The 16878-nt window shown below is 34.9% G+C and overlaps 1 pseudogene; it reads left to right on the forward strand.

The window, feature by feature from the left end:
• The first annotated feature begins 15420 nt into the window (after positions 1 to 15420).
• On the forward strand, positions 15421 to 15726 carry LOC109454640 (U6 snRNA-associated Sm-like protein LSm3; annotated as a pseudogene).
• Positions 15727 to 16878: the final 1152 nt, after the last annotated feature.

The raw sequence follows: 16878 nt of genomic DNA on the forward strand, positions 1-16878 counted from the left end.
GAACCTATGCTTGAGGATTTAAATGTAAATTTGTAAAGTGGTTAGTTCTCCACAAATCAATCTGAAGAATAAAGTTGCTCTTTGTTGAGATGGGGAAGACTTCAGAAGGAACAAGTTTGGGATGGGGGCAGGGATGTACATAAGAACAGAGATAAAGAGTTTATTTAGCAATCTGTTAAGTTCGAAATAACTATTACTATTGGAGATATTAGGTAGGTATTTTGGGCTTATATGAGTAATATCTCCACTGCACATTCAAGTTCAGGGATTATCAGCTAATAGTTAGGTTTGGAAGTGACTCTGTAAAAATGAGTATAGATAGAAAAAAATGTCCAAGGACTGAATCTTGGGACACTGTAGTATTCAGACATTACAGTAATGAAGAAGAAAGTAACAAATGAGACTGAGAAAGGAAGGAACAAAACCAGGAGCATGGGCTACCAAATAATCCAAGTAAGACTATGTTTCAGGAAACATGCGTTAATAAATTTATTAAGGAAATCCTGCTGAAAATTCAACTAAGATGAAGACTGAGAATTGTACTTAACAACACAAAGGGCTAGACTGTCCTTGAGTGTAGCGATTTTGGTGGAGCAGTGTAGGTGCAACCCTAATTAGATTGGGTATATGAAAAAACTAAAAAAAAGTATTTAGAGCAAGCATAGCAACTTTTCTGAATGGTAAAATGAGTGAGCAAATTAGGCAGTAGCTGGAGAAATATGAACTTCCTTTATTAGGATGATAGAAAATTCATTCTTTTTTTGTTTGCTAATATGAGTAAATTGAGAAGGGGAAGAATTAATCATACAGGGGACAATTCGTAGATAATTACTCTTTTGTAGCTAAAAGAGATGGGATCAAATGTACTAAGAAAGAGGCATTAGATTGTGGCATAGAAAGATCAAACAGAAAGCAGGGTATTTGTTGAGAGTGAGAATGGTCAGAAGAAAAGTTATGAAATAGTTAGCCATGAGAGTAGAAAAAATGATGGATTTAGGACAGCATTAAAAGTTCATTTTAGGTTTAAAATGAACAGCATGGTAGTTTTTCCCTTACCACATCCACCTGAAGGGATGCAAGGTTGGAGTAGGTAGAAAATTGAACTTAACTGGAATTAAAGTTTTGCCTGATTACAACAAAATGAGGATGTGGCAAGAGATTTGAGGGTACTTTAAATAGATTTTATAATGGTGGACTATGAAATTTAAGCTAGATTAAGACAGCATTAAGGAGGCTAAGGACATTGAAATGTTTGCAAAATCTGTGGATTGTGGTCCCTGGTAGAGTGAAAATATAATTGGATGACACCTCCAATAAGGGGCTAATATCCAAAATACATAAAGAACTCATACAACTCAACAACAACAACAACAATAAAAATCCAATTAAAAAATGAGCAGAGGAACTCAATAGACAATTCTCCTAAGAAGACATACAAATGGACAACAAATATATGAAAAATGCTCAACTTCACTAGCTATTAGGGAAATGCAAATCAAAATCAAAATGAGATACCACCTCATACCTCTTAGAGTGGCTATTATCAATAAGACAAGTAATAACAAGTGTTGGAGAGGCTGGAACAAAAAGGAACCCTCTTCCACTGTTAGTGGGAATGTAAATTGCTACAGCCTTGTGGAAAATAGTATGGAGGCTCCTCAAAAAATTAAGAATAGAATTACCATATGACCCAGCAATCCCTCTTCTAGGTCTCTACCTCAAAAATCTGAAAATATTTACCCATAAAGATATATGTACCCTATGTTTGCTGCAGCATTTTTCACAGTGGCCAAGACATAGAAATCACCAAAATGTCCTTCGATAGATGACTGGATAAGCAAGATGTAGTACAGATATACAATAGAATACTATTTGGACATAGAAAAGATGAAATACTGCCATTTGTGACAACATGGATGGATCTTGAGATTAGCACACTAAGTGAAATAAATCAGACAGAAAAAGTCAAGAACCCTATGACTTCACTCATTAGTGGGATACAAAACTGAAAACAACAAATGAGCAAGACAAACAAACAAACAAACAAAAACTCATAGACACAGACAACAGTTTAGTGGTTACCAGAAGTGTGTGGGGGGAGATTCTGTTCATACTGCTTTTGATTGAATAAGTTTTCTCTTCAATTTTTTAAAAATTATTTGAAACATCCTCAATTCTATCCTTATAAAAGTTTTCCATGTAATTTTCACATCACACATAGTATCTCACAGAATCCAGCACAATATCATTGCTTTCCTCTTAAAAATTATAAGAATGTTAAAATATTTATTTCCACTTTTCATTTAGATATTATTGATAGACACTATGTTTGTGCCTCCTAAAGTAATCATTAGGAAATTTTTGTTTATTTGTTTATTAGTAAAATAAATACTGATTTAGGGGGGAAAATCTGGTTAAAGATAATTTTTAATGTTTTGTTAGACATTTCTGATTTCAGGCAATAGTGTTGATATATTTTGACTATTGATAGAAATCATATTTACTCAGTATGTTTCTAAGTATTATCCACTCTATTATATTTAATTTTTAACACATGAACAAATAAGCTTTTTTGAGTTGCTCTCATGAAGATTTCAATTGCCATTCATCATAAAATTTTGGCAAACCATCTTTCACTTTTTCTTTCTATTGTTTTAGATATATTACCAATTCCACATTGCCATTTCATTCTGCACAGTAGTACATCTCATTTTAAATTTAAAATGTGTCCATACTTATTTGTAAACAAAAATATTTTAATTATATTATAATTAAAACTCTAAGCATTTTATTTAATTACCGACTACAAATTTTGTGGTACTATAACTTGTGCTGTCCACATAAAATAATCAAATGAGCACATTACAATATTACATCTGTGGGTTAAAAAAAAATTGAACTGAATGAATGTTGTTATCAATTAGATTTGCGATGCATGTGTGTGTAATACGGGAAATAATGTACAGTATACACAATTAAATGAAACAGTAATATCTTAAAGTGAAGAACTGTTAAAGGATATGAAGTCTTACCCAAACTATGACAAGGTTTTTAGTTTTGAAAAATATTTACACCCTTTCAGTTTTAAATTTTTTAAATGTGACACTAACCACATTCCAGTGCTCTTGGCTAATGGCCACTGTATTGGAAAGTGCATTCTAGACATTTGAAAAACCATTTTCTTGACCACTGTGTAAACTAGAGTATTAGACTAAGCCTTCTGGATCTCTATTTCTTCTTCAGTACAATTGAGATTATAATATACTTGAAATTTCATAATACTATACAGCTATAGGGAAGATGTCACAATGGCAGTGTTAATAATGTTATTTATTTTTTTACATCTCTAAAAAATCTCTTAAAAATGCTTCAGCTAATTTTTCTTATCAAGATAGTGCTATGATCCACTCAGAAACACATATTTACAGTAAATATGTATATCTAGGTATTTTAAGTAGAATCAATTTTGAAAACACAAAATATAATCTCCCCAGTAAAGGAAAATTGTTTTTCTTAAAATAAGTGGCTTTTGTAATAATAATAATAATAATAACAACAATAATAATAATAAATAAAAGGGAAATCAATATTAATTCCAATAAATCTGGAATTTTGACCTAATATAGATAGCTGGCCATTAGGATAAAAATTAATTTCTCATAATTTAACTGAAATCTGTCTTTAGCAGATGGAAAAGAATCAAAGGTATCTAAGTTTTGTACATAATAATAATTAAAATATTTATTATTATTGAAAATGAAGAATAAATAAATGTTTCTCTAATTAACATTCAGTAAAACTGAAAACTAAGCAATATGAAGGCTATTTTGCAATTCAGTCATTCATAAGTGTACCAAATACCATATACTATAATTCTACTTCATATAACAGATCTCAATAACTTTCTATCATGAATAATACGGTATGATCTCAACCTTTTAAAAAATAATTTCCCATTCATTATATACCTATTATGACTTTTACTTTTTGGTTGACTGAGAAGTGTGGGATTGTACTTCAGCTAGTTTCATATTCTAAAGGACTGCAATTAACACTTCTTTAGTGAAAGATTCTAACACTTCAGTATTACCTTTTCAAACATTTCTCGCTTTGTAGTGTAAGCCTGGCACAAATCCCAGAATGTGATTCTGATACACCATTTTCCTTACTATGGGAACAATCTTTAAGAAAGTCATTTTCTACAAGCAACAAAAATTGCGCTCAGCCTATTTCCCGATACTTCCTATCTCAAATCAAATATTCATTATTAGCAAGGCATTTACACAGTGTAAAGTGAAGAAAATATGCTGAAAAGGTTTAGACTTCAGAGCACTTACAATCTCATGGGTGAAATGGAACTTATAAATAAATGAATTGAAAGGATCAATGTATACATGTAATCAAAGAAACCCAGGCCAGATGCATAGAAATGCAGGAAAGGAAGAATTACTAGAGGTGTGTCTATATTATTAACAGAGCTGAACTCAAGTAAAGGATAGGATATTGACATAGTTGGAGGTGGATGTTGGATGTTCTAACTAAGACAAAGCAGCGTGAGGTGAGGAAACTCTGTGAGATAGAAAAATATTGGGTATATCTGAGAAGTTGCAAGAGGCAAAGATAACATGGAGGTGAAGTGCTATATGGACATAGTACATTGTGAAAACAGAAGATGGTGAAAAGTTTGATGTGGACAAAATTGTGAAGGACCTTATCTGATAAGCTAAAAATTCTGGACTTTGTTCAATGAGCAATAAGCAGCTTTGACCGGAATGGTGATGGTTAAAGTGTGATATAAATTTAATGACCACTGAGGAGTACTGTAATGGATGTTTTCAACATGGATCTCCGGCCATTATTATCCTAGAACATCAAAAATGTTTATGTTGCAAACTGTCATTATTAAAACAAAATAGATCTACAAATGTTTAAAAAAAAAGAATTTCAACAAAATAATAATAAAGGTTGGAATGATATTATTTATTTCAGGGTTACTATGCACCAGATGCTCACTATATATATTATCCCTCTTTGTTGAGGGAACAGATTTCACAGTGATTAACTTGCCAAAATTGTGAAGTTAATGACAGAGTCTGAGTCTGAGAGTGTGTGAGCCCAAAAGTGCAGAACACATGATCATTATTCCTGAATATTAAAGTGATTTTTATTTTTTCAACCTAGACGAGAAAAAAAAATTTAGACCTAAGAGATAATATAATCCAGATCCATTTAGTTGTTTTCTGGAGAGAGTTTAAGGCACAGAGAGTTTAGATGATGGTCCAGAGATTGCAGAGTTTCCTTCTGAAGTGACTTGTATAAAACAGACACTTGATATTACGTAAATGAATGAATGGAGGAATGAGCGTTGTTCCATCTATATTCTTTTTTTTTTTTCAGCACATCATGTTTCATGAATTTAAATAGTGCCAAAAATAAATGATTTGCCTGGCTCTTATTAAATGTATACAGGATTAATTAAAATGACATATTAGTAACTATATCGTTACTACAGGTGTTAGTAATCCTGTAAACAAAAGCATAAAGTCACATACGTACTATATAATTAAGTGAGAAATAGATTTAGCTGTAATTTTGGATTTAAAAATATTGTATGCAAGACTATGTGGGAATTCTAAAAAATATACACTAACTCTTTAGCTTTACAGATGTATAAACTGCAAGTAGTAGAGGCAAAATTATTTGTCAAGGATCCTATAGTTTGTTAATGTGAAAAACACATCTAGAGTCTTGTATCGGAAACGCACCAATTCATTGGCTCTTTTTGTATGTGTTGGAGGGCAGGGAGGAGAAAGGACAATGGATGTTGGGGAAGGACTAAAAAAAGTAAATGCAATTTGGCATTGAACTATAACAAAAGACAGATTGATGAGATTTCCTACAAAAATGGAAGAAGTCAGTGAAGGAAGTTTAAAGCAGAGTTTGTTTCCTTCTTTGTTTGTTTATATGTGTTTGCTTTTCCTGAAGCATCTATATGACAAAGAATTTATATAGATTGTTCAAGATTAGTAAAAAGAGGAGGAGGAGAAGGGTAACTGGGGAAGGAGAAAGAAAATAAAGAGAAGAGAAAAATAGCATTTTATGGCAATAAAAATCAATAACTTAATAATTGGTTTTGAAGAAAACAAGCCAATCCAGTGGGCACGGAAACAAAACTTTGTCTAGAGCACTAAGGAGGAAAACAGAGAGGGAGAATCTTGTTCACACGCCTGTCCCAAACTCCTTTCCACTCTAATGAAATGCTCTTCTTTATTTCTTTCCTAAACTTCCAGGCAACTAACTATCCATCTTTTCCCTCAGTGATTTATTTTCTTCATCTATGCTAAGCTAAAAATAGGCAAAATAGCATTTTAAAAGTTAATACAATTAGTTTTACAATCATTTATAAATTTAAAAAAACAGCACACTAAGAAAAAATATTACCTGTTTAAATTCCACTGGTTCATCCTTCAAAATTTTCTTTAAAGCTACTGAATTTAAAACTCAACACTCACTACAAAAACTGAAAAACTATTAACACAGCACATAGTATAAATGTAAATAACACTGCACATATTGCAAATCTATCAAAGATTTTTTTTTTTTTTTATGACATATACTATCTTAACCTTCAGAGACAAACTGCCATTCATCACAGAAGCTTTCTCAAACTACACTGTCAAGAACAAGAGTCAGCAAACTATGGACCAGGAACTGCATGTGGTTGGTCTGCTGTGTGTTTTTGTAAGTAAAGATTTACTGCAACACAGACAAACCAATTTATTTACATATTGCCTATGGCTGCTTTCATGCTACTCTACACAGGAGGGTCATAAGGAAAAATGGCTATGTCTATCATTAAGATTTTGATACCACTGTGAAATATCATCCAAATATTTTACACTAACTGGTTTGCTGCATCAGGTCTGCTTCCAGCACCAAATCAGAGCCTGGCAGATAATGGGCACTTGAACTCACACCATGAAACAGATCATCAGGTCATATTCAAACTATCAAAAATTGTACCCTGTACCAAAATATACCAAAAGATTTCAATAATAGAGGTAGTCAAGGGCACAGACAAAGTTGAGAAAGACCTTGAATATCCCAGGAATATCCTACCCTTCCTTAACTCAACATATGTTCTCTGTTCTAGAATAGCTTATGGTTTGCAAGAAATGTTTATGAGATACCTGCTAACTATATGCCAGGTGTACTTCCTACTTCCAACCACTCGCTCTAGTAGCAATCCTTACACAATGAGGTGCATTCTTAAGTTATGAAATATCATTGTTTTATAACCAGAAAGTTGTATAGCTTATCTGACATTCTGTGGTAAGTCATACATTATAATTCATAGATTATTTACTATAAGTAATGATTAAACAGGGATATTTTGCTGCAGGCATTCTACAAATAAGGACTATTCCTCATAGCAAACGCTATATACCCACTTAAAAGGAACACCATTTAATAAAGAGATTAGACTGAGTCAACGGACTTCTTTTTCTTCCTGGAAGTGGTGGGCAAGGGGTGGGGACAGTTTTCCTTTCCCAAGAGGAATAAATGGATCATGAATCTCAGACAAGCTGCTTTGAATCTTTTTCCTCAGCACTCAGGAATATTTGGTGAGTGATAAATACCTAAAGGAAAGATAAGTAGCCTCCTTATAAACCACCTTCAACTGTGTTCCAATTCTGACAAAAGATCTATCAACTAAGAAAGTAGGTAATCCTCCAATGGATTTGGTTATAATTTTATATTGTTAGAGCATTTCTGCTACCAAACACACACATATAGAAAATTACTGTTGGAAGAAGGGTAATGATAAAAGGAGAAATGGGGGCAAAGGGAGCTTCTCTCCTTAAATAGAAATAGAGAGAAAAACAAGAAGAATGGAGCTGGGAACGGGTAGTGTGCTGGATCCTGGGGAATCTAGTTTCTCCAACAGGGTGCAAGGAAGAGAAGAGCTGGGGCAACAATGCCTATAAGGATTGTGTATTTGATGCATTTCAAGTTTCTGTCCTTTCAAATAACTACAAATCTTCATAAATATTCTACGCGCAAAAATGTATAAGGAGATTTTTAAATGGTTCTGTAATATTGTGTAAAACACAGGAAAGAAAAGTCAATCCAAAAACTCAGAACCATACAGAAATATATCTTGGTGATGCTGACTTTTAAAAGTAATACAAGGAAACTGAAAAATACAAGAACAGAATTAAAACTCCAGAGGGGACAGTCAGGAACACAAATGATAACACAGAATTATTCATATAAAAAACAACTTCAGATGATTTCCCAGAATTCAGAGAAAATGAATAATGATACAATGAGATGAAAGATATTAAAAAACAGAACAGAAATCCAACACATAATTATCTAGTGGCCATAAAGAAGATATAAAAGATTAAAGAAAGCAATTTTCAGAGTTATAGAAGAAAAATAATCAAATTAAAAAGTATGATGTATTCATATTTTAAAACTTACTACATTCCAAAAGCACTTGTTGGCAACATTATTAAGTCAAAATGACAAAGGAAAAAATTCATTAAGAATCCAGGCAGAGAAAAATTGATCTACAAAATAACAAATATCAGAGAAATCTAAATTACTAATTACCAGGAAAAAAATCAATCTAGAGATTTCAAAGAGTAATAGAAGAAAACCAAACAAAAAATTACTACCTATCAAAATTCTGGGATACAAACTGTTTAAGAGAACAAAAATATGGAAAACTATTCAATTTGTTTACAATTCTGTAACAAAACTGTCAAGAGCAATATAAGAGAAGTAAAGACATGCCATACTGTGAAACTGTGTATCAAAACGGACAATGGCCAGATCATATATAAAAATAAACATCTAACCTACAAACTGCTACAAGCAGCCCAGGAAACTGACACCTTTTATGCAGTGGCCAGCCCAGGAAGCTAGCCTGTTATCTGCATAGCACACTTGTAGAAAGTCAGACCACTCTCTCTAGTAATAATTCAGGAAGCCAAACAATAACACCTGTAACAATTGGCCTAAACTGGCCAGGAAATGATTAATAACTGACAGCGTCCCTAATTTTTATTCCCCAACTCCACTTACAATCAATCAGAGAAAACCAAACATACACCCTTAAACAATCACATAGGATGCCCCTCTTCTAGTTAGTCTGTCTACAGCTTCTCCACATCAACAACTTCCAATCAGGACATATCTGAAGTCTGCCCTTTTTTTCCACTATAAAACTTTCCCGCTCCTCTACCTGCCTTTGAGTTTCTGCCAAATGCAAGTAATAACTGTGGCTCACTCTCTTGCAAGCTCTGAATAAATAGTCATTGGTTATTATTTGGTCGGTCTTCATTTATTTCTACAATACTTTTGGATATAATATGTGTAATTATAATGCAGTTTTAGGAAACTGAATTCAGCAGTCACAATAACATGTTATGAACAAGTAACGTTTTTTGAGATAGTGCAAGGGTGGTTATTAATATCAAGTCAGGCCAAAAACTATATGTTTGGAATACACATATGAATTTTTTCTACAGATTAATAAGAAACAGAGCATGCAATAGAACAATGACCAACGATTATAAAAGACAAGTCACAGAAAAGGGTACTCAGAAGGTCAATAAACATGAATAAATGTTTAAGGTAACTAGCAATAAGAAAGGTAAAATTAAAGATACAGCACAAAGAGATCATTTCACCAGTACAAACCATATTATTAGTACAAGCCAAGAATTAAAAAGTCTGAAAATTATCTAGAATTGGTGACAGTACAGAGCAGCGGAAACTCTCATACATTGTTTGACGGCATGTATATTAGGATAAATACTTTGAGGAGCAATTTAGCAATATCCAGTAAATTTTTAAATGCTTTCACACTATAACACTATACTGTTTAAAATGGATATTAAGTTAATGAAACGTGACTAGTCTGAATTGTGATGTGCTCAAAGCGTTAAATTCAGCAGAGTTTGAAGATTTAGAGAAAAAAAGTGTCACTATTACTTATATTAATTCAAGGTGTCTCAACCTTGAAACTATTAACATTTTAGACTGAATAGATAATTTCTTTGTTGGGGGCTATCTTTTGCGTTTTATGACATTTAGCAGCATCCCCAGCCTTTACCTAGTCATGACTTAGAACACCTAAAACATCTTCCCAGTCATGACAATCAAAAATGTCTGCAGACACTGCCAAATAGCCCATTGGAACAAAATCAACCCTGGCTGAGAATGAGTCTTAATTACATATTGACATGGACAACTTTTATATACATATGAAAATGAATGCCCTATCTGTATCTACAACCAGGATATATCTCAAAAACACACTCTAGATCAAAAACCACACATTTTTAAATGTTAGATACATTGTGATATAATACATATAAAGTTTTAAAACATCCAAAGACTAGATTTCTATGGCCCCATAAATATTCAGTAAATTCCTAAAGAATATCATATGTGACTTACAGCAAATTCATGGCTGTGGTTACTTCTGGGGAGTGTGAGATAGGATTGGGATCCTGAATGGTTATATGCAGTGGGGTTAGCACTTGTATCAATAATGTTTTATTTCTTTAACACATGAAGTGAATGTAACCAAAGGATAACATTTGATAAAGCTGGGTGGTGGTAAAAAGACTTCCAGCAACATATTGTCTGTCTTGCCTTATAGATTTGAAACATTTCACAATTTAAAATAAACAAATGCACAAATATATGTAAGAATGGTGTAAGAAGTCTGGTAATGAATATTGAAGTAGAGAGTATAAAAATTTTTAAAGTTTTAACAGATTTTAAAACTTAACAAAATGCATTTCTCCTGCAGAAAGTAGTACCTCATAAAAATATGCATTTCCTGGGAACTTGTAAAAGCCACAAATAATATCAATAAGTGAAAAGGAATAGAACAGCAAAATTGTGTGCTGTGTATTTCATCTAAAATGGAGGACACAAAGCAAGTTTTATTTTTCATTTTTATAGCATTTGCTTTATATTGTTGACTATAAAAGTAATCTTCATACTTACTGAAAATTTGGAAAATTAGAAACACTCCTGTATAAATATTCCGCAGTAATTACCCCCTTTATTCAACATTTTGGTGTTTCTTTCCAGTCACTCCATCTTTCTCATATATATGAAATAGATTTTATACAACTACATACACCTACATATACATATACATATATGCATACTTTCAATGTTTCATAAGTTGGAATCATGTATAAACTGCATGTGATCTGTCTTACAATCAGAGTATATTTTCACTTAAAACAAATCATAAATGATATATTGTCAGTCCCTTTTTCACTGACTCTCATCAAAAAGTTTCTGTTTGAAACTTAAAGTAGCTTAGATATCTCTTCTTTGTTTCACTTTCTTCCTCCAATAGATGCTCAGGATCACTATCAATGCCCAAGGGTTCTTAAGATATCTTCCTAAAAAAGGTAGTCCTAGTGCTAACTTAAATGTAGGTAAAATATAAGAAATGATCATTTTTTCACTGGGAAAAACATCACATGTATGGATCATAGAGTATTTAAACAATTTTCTATAAATGAACATCTGGACTTTTTTTTTCCCAATTCCTCACTATTATTAAGACTATAAAGAAACACAATACTTACTTGTTTACATAACTACATAGTCATGATGCTGTTTAAAAAATAAATTCCAATAAAGATGACCATATGGAAAATAGTTATGTATATTATCACTTTTTAAAATATATTATTGCCAAGTTATCATCCAGGTATGTCATACAATATAATCAATTAGTTACATCAAAATGTGACGACCCGTAAGATCTACTTTCTACCTCCCAATTGTTATATAATCTGTTCTCATGTTGAGCCCTTTCCATTTAAGGAAAAAGGCATTAATATGATGCAATCAGTATCTGTTTCTATTACTTTTCAGATGATCCCTTTCTTTAAATATAGTAGTGAAGTTTGAGTGCTTCTGCCCTTCTTAAATCTGATTTCATCTGTACAAGATTTGGCAGAAATTTCTTGACCTTTCTGGCATGGCACATGTTAATCCCTATTGTGAGTTCTTTTGGTATAAATGCAAACTGGGAGAGAAAAAGGATTAGAAATTTTTTGCTCATGCATTTTTCCCCATGAATTATAAAAGGTTTTATTTCCAAATTTAAAAATTATAAAATATTGGTTAAATAGTTCTTTTGAAAAAATCTTGAAAGTAGACACTGTTATAAAAATAAGACAAATAACTGCCAATACAATAGAGAAATAAAAAAAACAACTAAATCATAGTCCAAAAAATAAAGGAAAAAGTGAAAAGAAATTAAAATGAAACAAAAATTTTAGAACATAAGCTAAAAATTGGAAAATTAAACACGCAAATTACATCAATAAATGTAAATGTTAAACTCTTAAATTTAATTTAATTCCATAAAAATTTATTGAATACTTAGTATGTGCCAGGTACCATGAAGACGCAAGGACTTAATAATGAAGATGTAAGCAGTTAGTGGTAAACAAGATAGACAGACACAGGACCTCCATCCATGAAGTTCAGTAGAAAACATATTGTACTAGTAATTACAAAAGTAATGTATGTCACCAAAAGAGAAGTTCAGGATGAATAAAGAACATGTCAAGAGTTTTCTAAAGAGGTTGGAGAGAGAAGGATCCAAGATGGCAGAGTAGATAAACACTGTGCCTGAGTCCTTTCATGAACACATTAAAATTACAACTAAATTTTAGAACAATCAACCTGGAGAACCATCTGAAGTGTAGCTGAACAGAAGTCCTATGACTGAAGCTATTATAAAGAAGCAGCCACGTAGAGACGAGTAGGAGGGGTGGAGACGCAAAACAGGCCCCAAATCATCCTGTTGCCTTTGAGAATCAGGAGGGTTATCTAGGCCAAGGAGGTTCCCTCGGGAAGACCAAAACACCCCAGCCCCCCACACCAGACTCCACAGCCTGGAGTGCTAGTGCCAGGAAAAGGAGCCCCCAAAAATCTGGCTGTGAAAACAAATGGGGATTAGGACCATCCAGGTGGGACAGAAGGCTGCGGGAAACCCAGATGCCCTCTTAAAGGAGGAATGTAGAGATTCACTCACTTGCAGGCACTCACCTTAGGCTCCAGTGGAGGGACGATGACTCAGGAGGCATGGGAAACATACGGGCAGGGAAGACTGAGGTGTGCGTCTGTCGTGCGGGGCGGCCTGTGGTGTCTCTGCTCCCGCTCCCCACAAGAGAACGCAGGATATGGTGAGGCCAAAAAGGAACACTTATGGAGCCATAGATGGGGGAGTTACACCACTGTAGTCTCGCTGGCGGCTGGGCGAGACACAGGAAGCAGGAGCCACACTGTTCGCAACCCTCACTGCTCCGCTTGCAGGCTCAGCCACCATCTTCTTGCCAGCCCCCATTTTCTGCTAGCATAGCCAGGGCAGTTATATTAGTGGCCAATGGCTCACTGGTTACAGCTGACGGCCAACTAGCCACAGCTGATGGCCATCCAATCACAGTTGATGGCCATTTACTACCTCAGCCAGCACCTTTCTATGTGAGGCCGAGAGCCTGGAAACTGCTTTCTGGGGCTCTGTCCACACAGTGTCTTTGGGGGAAGGACTAGAGGAAAGTTGGCATTTTTCCCTGTGTGAGATCCTTCTTCCAGGCAGCCGGCAGGCAAGCGCCATCTTTTCTGTGTTGAGCCCGCCCCCTCTGGCCAAACCCAAATCTGATTGGCCTGCTCCATTCTGCTGATTCACTGGGAACCTGCCCCATCCAACTCCCCTAACAATGGAGGCACTTTCTCTACAAGCAGCCATCTCTGCCCTCATTGCTCTCTTTCTTGGAAAACTATCTGGAACGCCCCCAGTGGGTGGCACCTGCCCTTGGTGTACTCTGAGACTTTTGCTGAGTACCTCCAGGCTCAGCACTGGCATCAAACCAGAGTCTACATTAACCTGGTAACCACAGCTCTTCCCACTCTAGTAACTCCCTGAGACCCTGCCTCACCCAACTTGCACACCCTAAAAATCTCTATCAGCAGCTGAACTTTATTGGAGTTGGAAGGTGGCAGCTGGACTTGGGGAGTCCTGGCTTTTTTGTGGAGCTCCCCCAGGCCTGGTAGTTGTGGCAGACATCCTTGGTTCACAGCATGGACTCTTCCATGTACCTCCAGGTTTAGCACAAACAGCAAACAATTGCGTATCCCTTTGTAGCTCTTACCAGGTAGTCCTCAAACAGTCACGGGCAGTGGGTGACCTGGACCTGCACTGGAGCCCCTCCAAAAAGGGCCCAGAACCAGCATACTTGGAGGTTGGCTTCAGACCACAACAGAGCACCACCCAATTAGCCCCACAATTGGTACACACAGAGGGTGGTCTCAACAGATACCAGAGCCCATTGGGGTGAATCCCACTCAGTGGGGTAAGTCCCATGGCCAGCAGTCTGTAAGCTGTGGATGTGGCCAAACCCAGTTAGTCAGCCTGAGGGTCAATACCACCCAGTGATGTGCCAATAGCAATCAAGGGTTAACTATAACAGGGTGGAACACACAAGGGACACTTCTGGAGCACACGGAGCAGGTGACTAGGAAGAATGTGCCACTGGGCCACACAGGACACCTACTACATATGGCCACCCAGACAAAATTGGGAGACAAAGCATATCTACCTAATACATAGTAGAAACAAACACAGAGAGGCAGCAACTTCTTTAGGTATATAAGTGTTGCATAACTATGGTGTATCCCTGAAACTCAAATAATATTGTATGTTATCTATATTTTTTAATAATAATAATAAAAAAGATTGGAGAGAGCCTGGAACATATTACCACATACATGTATTCTTTCTCATCATTACTGGTCATCTGTGCATCAGCCAGTCATACTAATACTGAAATACTAGAATGAAACACTTCTAAAATAAGAAGTAAGACAAGGATGACTGCTGTCAGTGGTAACATTTTTATATATGTTCTCACCAAGACAAAATGTACAAAGAACAATTCAATATTAAACCTATAGGGAAGATGCGACATAAAATATCAGTTATTGTAGAGAATTTAAAAAGATGAAGAGTCAATAATACACATATTTTAGGGAAAATACTCTATTCCAAAGACAAGGTTAAAAAAAAAAAAAAACAGAAATAGTGAACAAGGAGTTTTCGGTCTAATGAATAAAGACAGACAAGAAATGATTACTTTATGATGTGGTTAAGAGCAGTACAAAGAGATAACACAGGGTTTCATGGTAATAGGAAGGCCAACTAACTAACCTCTTTGTAAGTGGATCAGAAAAACGCTCACCAGAGGATGTCAACACAACATAGAGCACTGTAGGATAAAAATGTAGAGGTGAGAAGATATTTCTGGATAGCAGAATTGTTGGTTTAAGTGTAGGATATAGGGGAAAGGGCCCAGGGTTTGAAAAATGGCAGACAATTTGGACCAGTAACAAACTACCAATACCATAGGAGAGCCCCTGATTCTCCTCAAGCTTAGCCTGGTTGAGCGAATTTATGTGAAAATAAGAAATGACAGTGAGTTTTATGGTAGATTACATGCTTATTATCAACATTTAAATGTGATACTAAGAGATGTGGAAGAAACTGTGTCAATTGTAGAAATTAATGAGGAAACATATGAAAGAGATATATAAATCAACAAAACAGAATATTCCGATGCTCTTTTTCTGGGGAGATGGTTTTGTACTACTCTTCCATTGAGAGTTGGCTGAAACAAAGAATTTACCCTGTGTGGAAAATAGGAGATTTTGTATGATTGCCTCTTTAAATGTGGAAGATATTCAAAAACACATGGGCAAATTTTGATATTAAAAAATGACCAAGAAGTTTTCCACTCCTGAAATGAGTTGATTTGCAGATAACTTACAAATTCTTAAGTTAAATGGCATTTTTTTTCCTCCAACCCTTCCAATAAATGTGATCACCAAGATGCAGCACTCTTTTTCAGAAGTTGATTTGCTCTATTTTTTTTTTTCAGACAATTTCTGTGTGTTTTTTTTAATTTAAATTAAGTTTGATGTTTCCTTTTTTGATTTAAAAACATGTAGGATATAAGAGAGGCCTTGGCACATTTTACGCATTGTAAAGAAATTAGTGTGGCTGAAGCTTCAGTAGGAGACTGGAGAAGAATAAGATATCAGTTTTGAGACGTAATAGTAGTTCAATCATCAAAGGAATTTAGACATTCCCCAGAAAACAATGGGCAGTGAAAAAAGGATTATAAGGAGTGAAGTGGCATCAAATTTGTGTCTCAGAAATGCATTCAGAAGTTAAAATGCATGTTTAGGAATTATTGCAGTAATCCAGGTGACAAATGCTATGCCCACAACTAGGACAATGGCAATGGGGTTGGAGAAAAAGGCTGAATTCTAGATATAATAAGGCCATTGAACTCATGGACTTGGAGAGGGCCAGGTGAGAAGAAAAACAGTCAAACATGACTCCACAATGGATGGTGGTACATCCACTGAATTTGAGAACACAGGGATAAAGAATTATAAATGCAAAAGTGCAAACTGTAAATGTAAAGATGGTAAATTTTGGTTTGGCCATGTTGAGTTTGAGATGCCTGTGCAATGTTCCAATAGGAAATGTCCACTATGCAGTCTGTGATCAGAAAGTTGTGGGGTAGAGGGGCAAAATTGTGAGTCATCAGTGTATGAATGAGATATTAATTTTAGCCCTTGGGGATAGAGATGATCACTTAATTGAGCGAATAGTTAAGGCAACCTTCTTCTCTTCCCACTACCAGTAGACCCAGTGGAACAAATATGTTTTTAAACATTTTTATTTACCCATTTTAAAAGTGATGAACAAGTAACTTTAGAGCCCATAATTTAAATACTGGCACAGTCAGCATGAGG

Source organism: Rhinolophus sinicus, linkage group LG01, assembly GCF_036562045.2.
Source record: "Rhinolophus sinicus isolate RSC01 linkage group LG01, ASM3656204v1, whole genome shotgun sequence".
Taxonomy (NCBI): domain Eukaryota; kingdom Metazoa; phylum Chordata; class Mammalia; order Chiroptera; family Rhinolophidae; genus Rhinolophus; species Rhinolophus sinicus.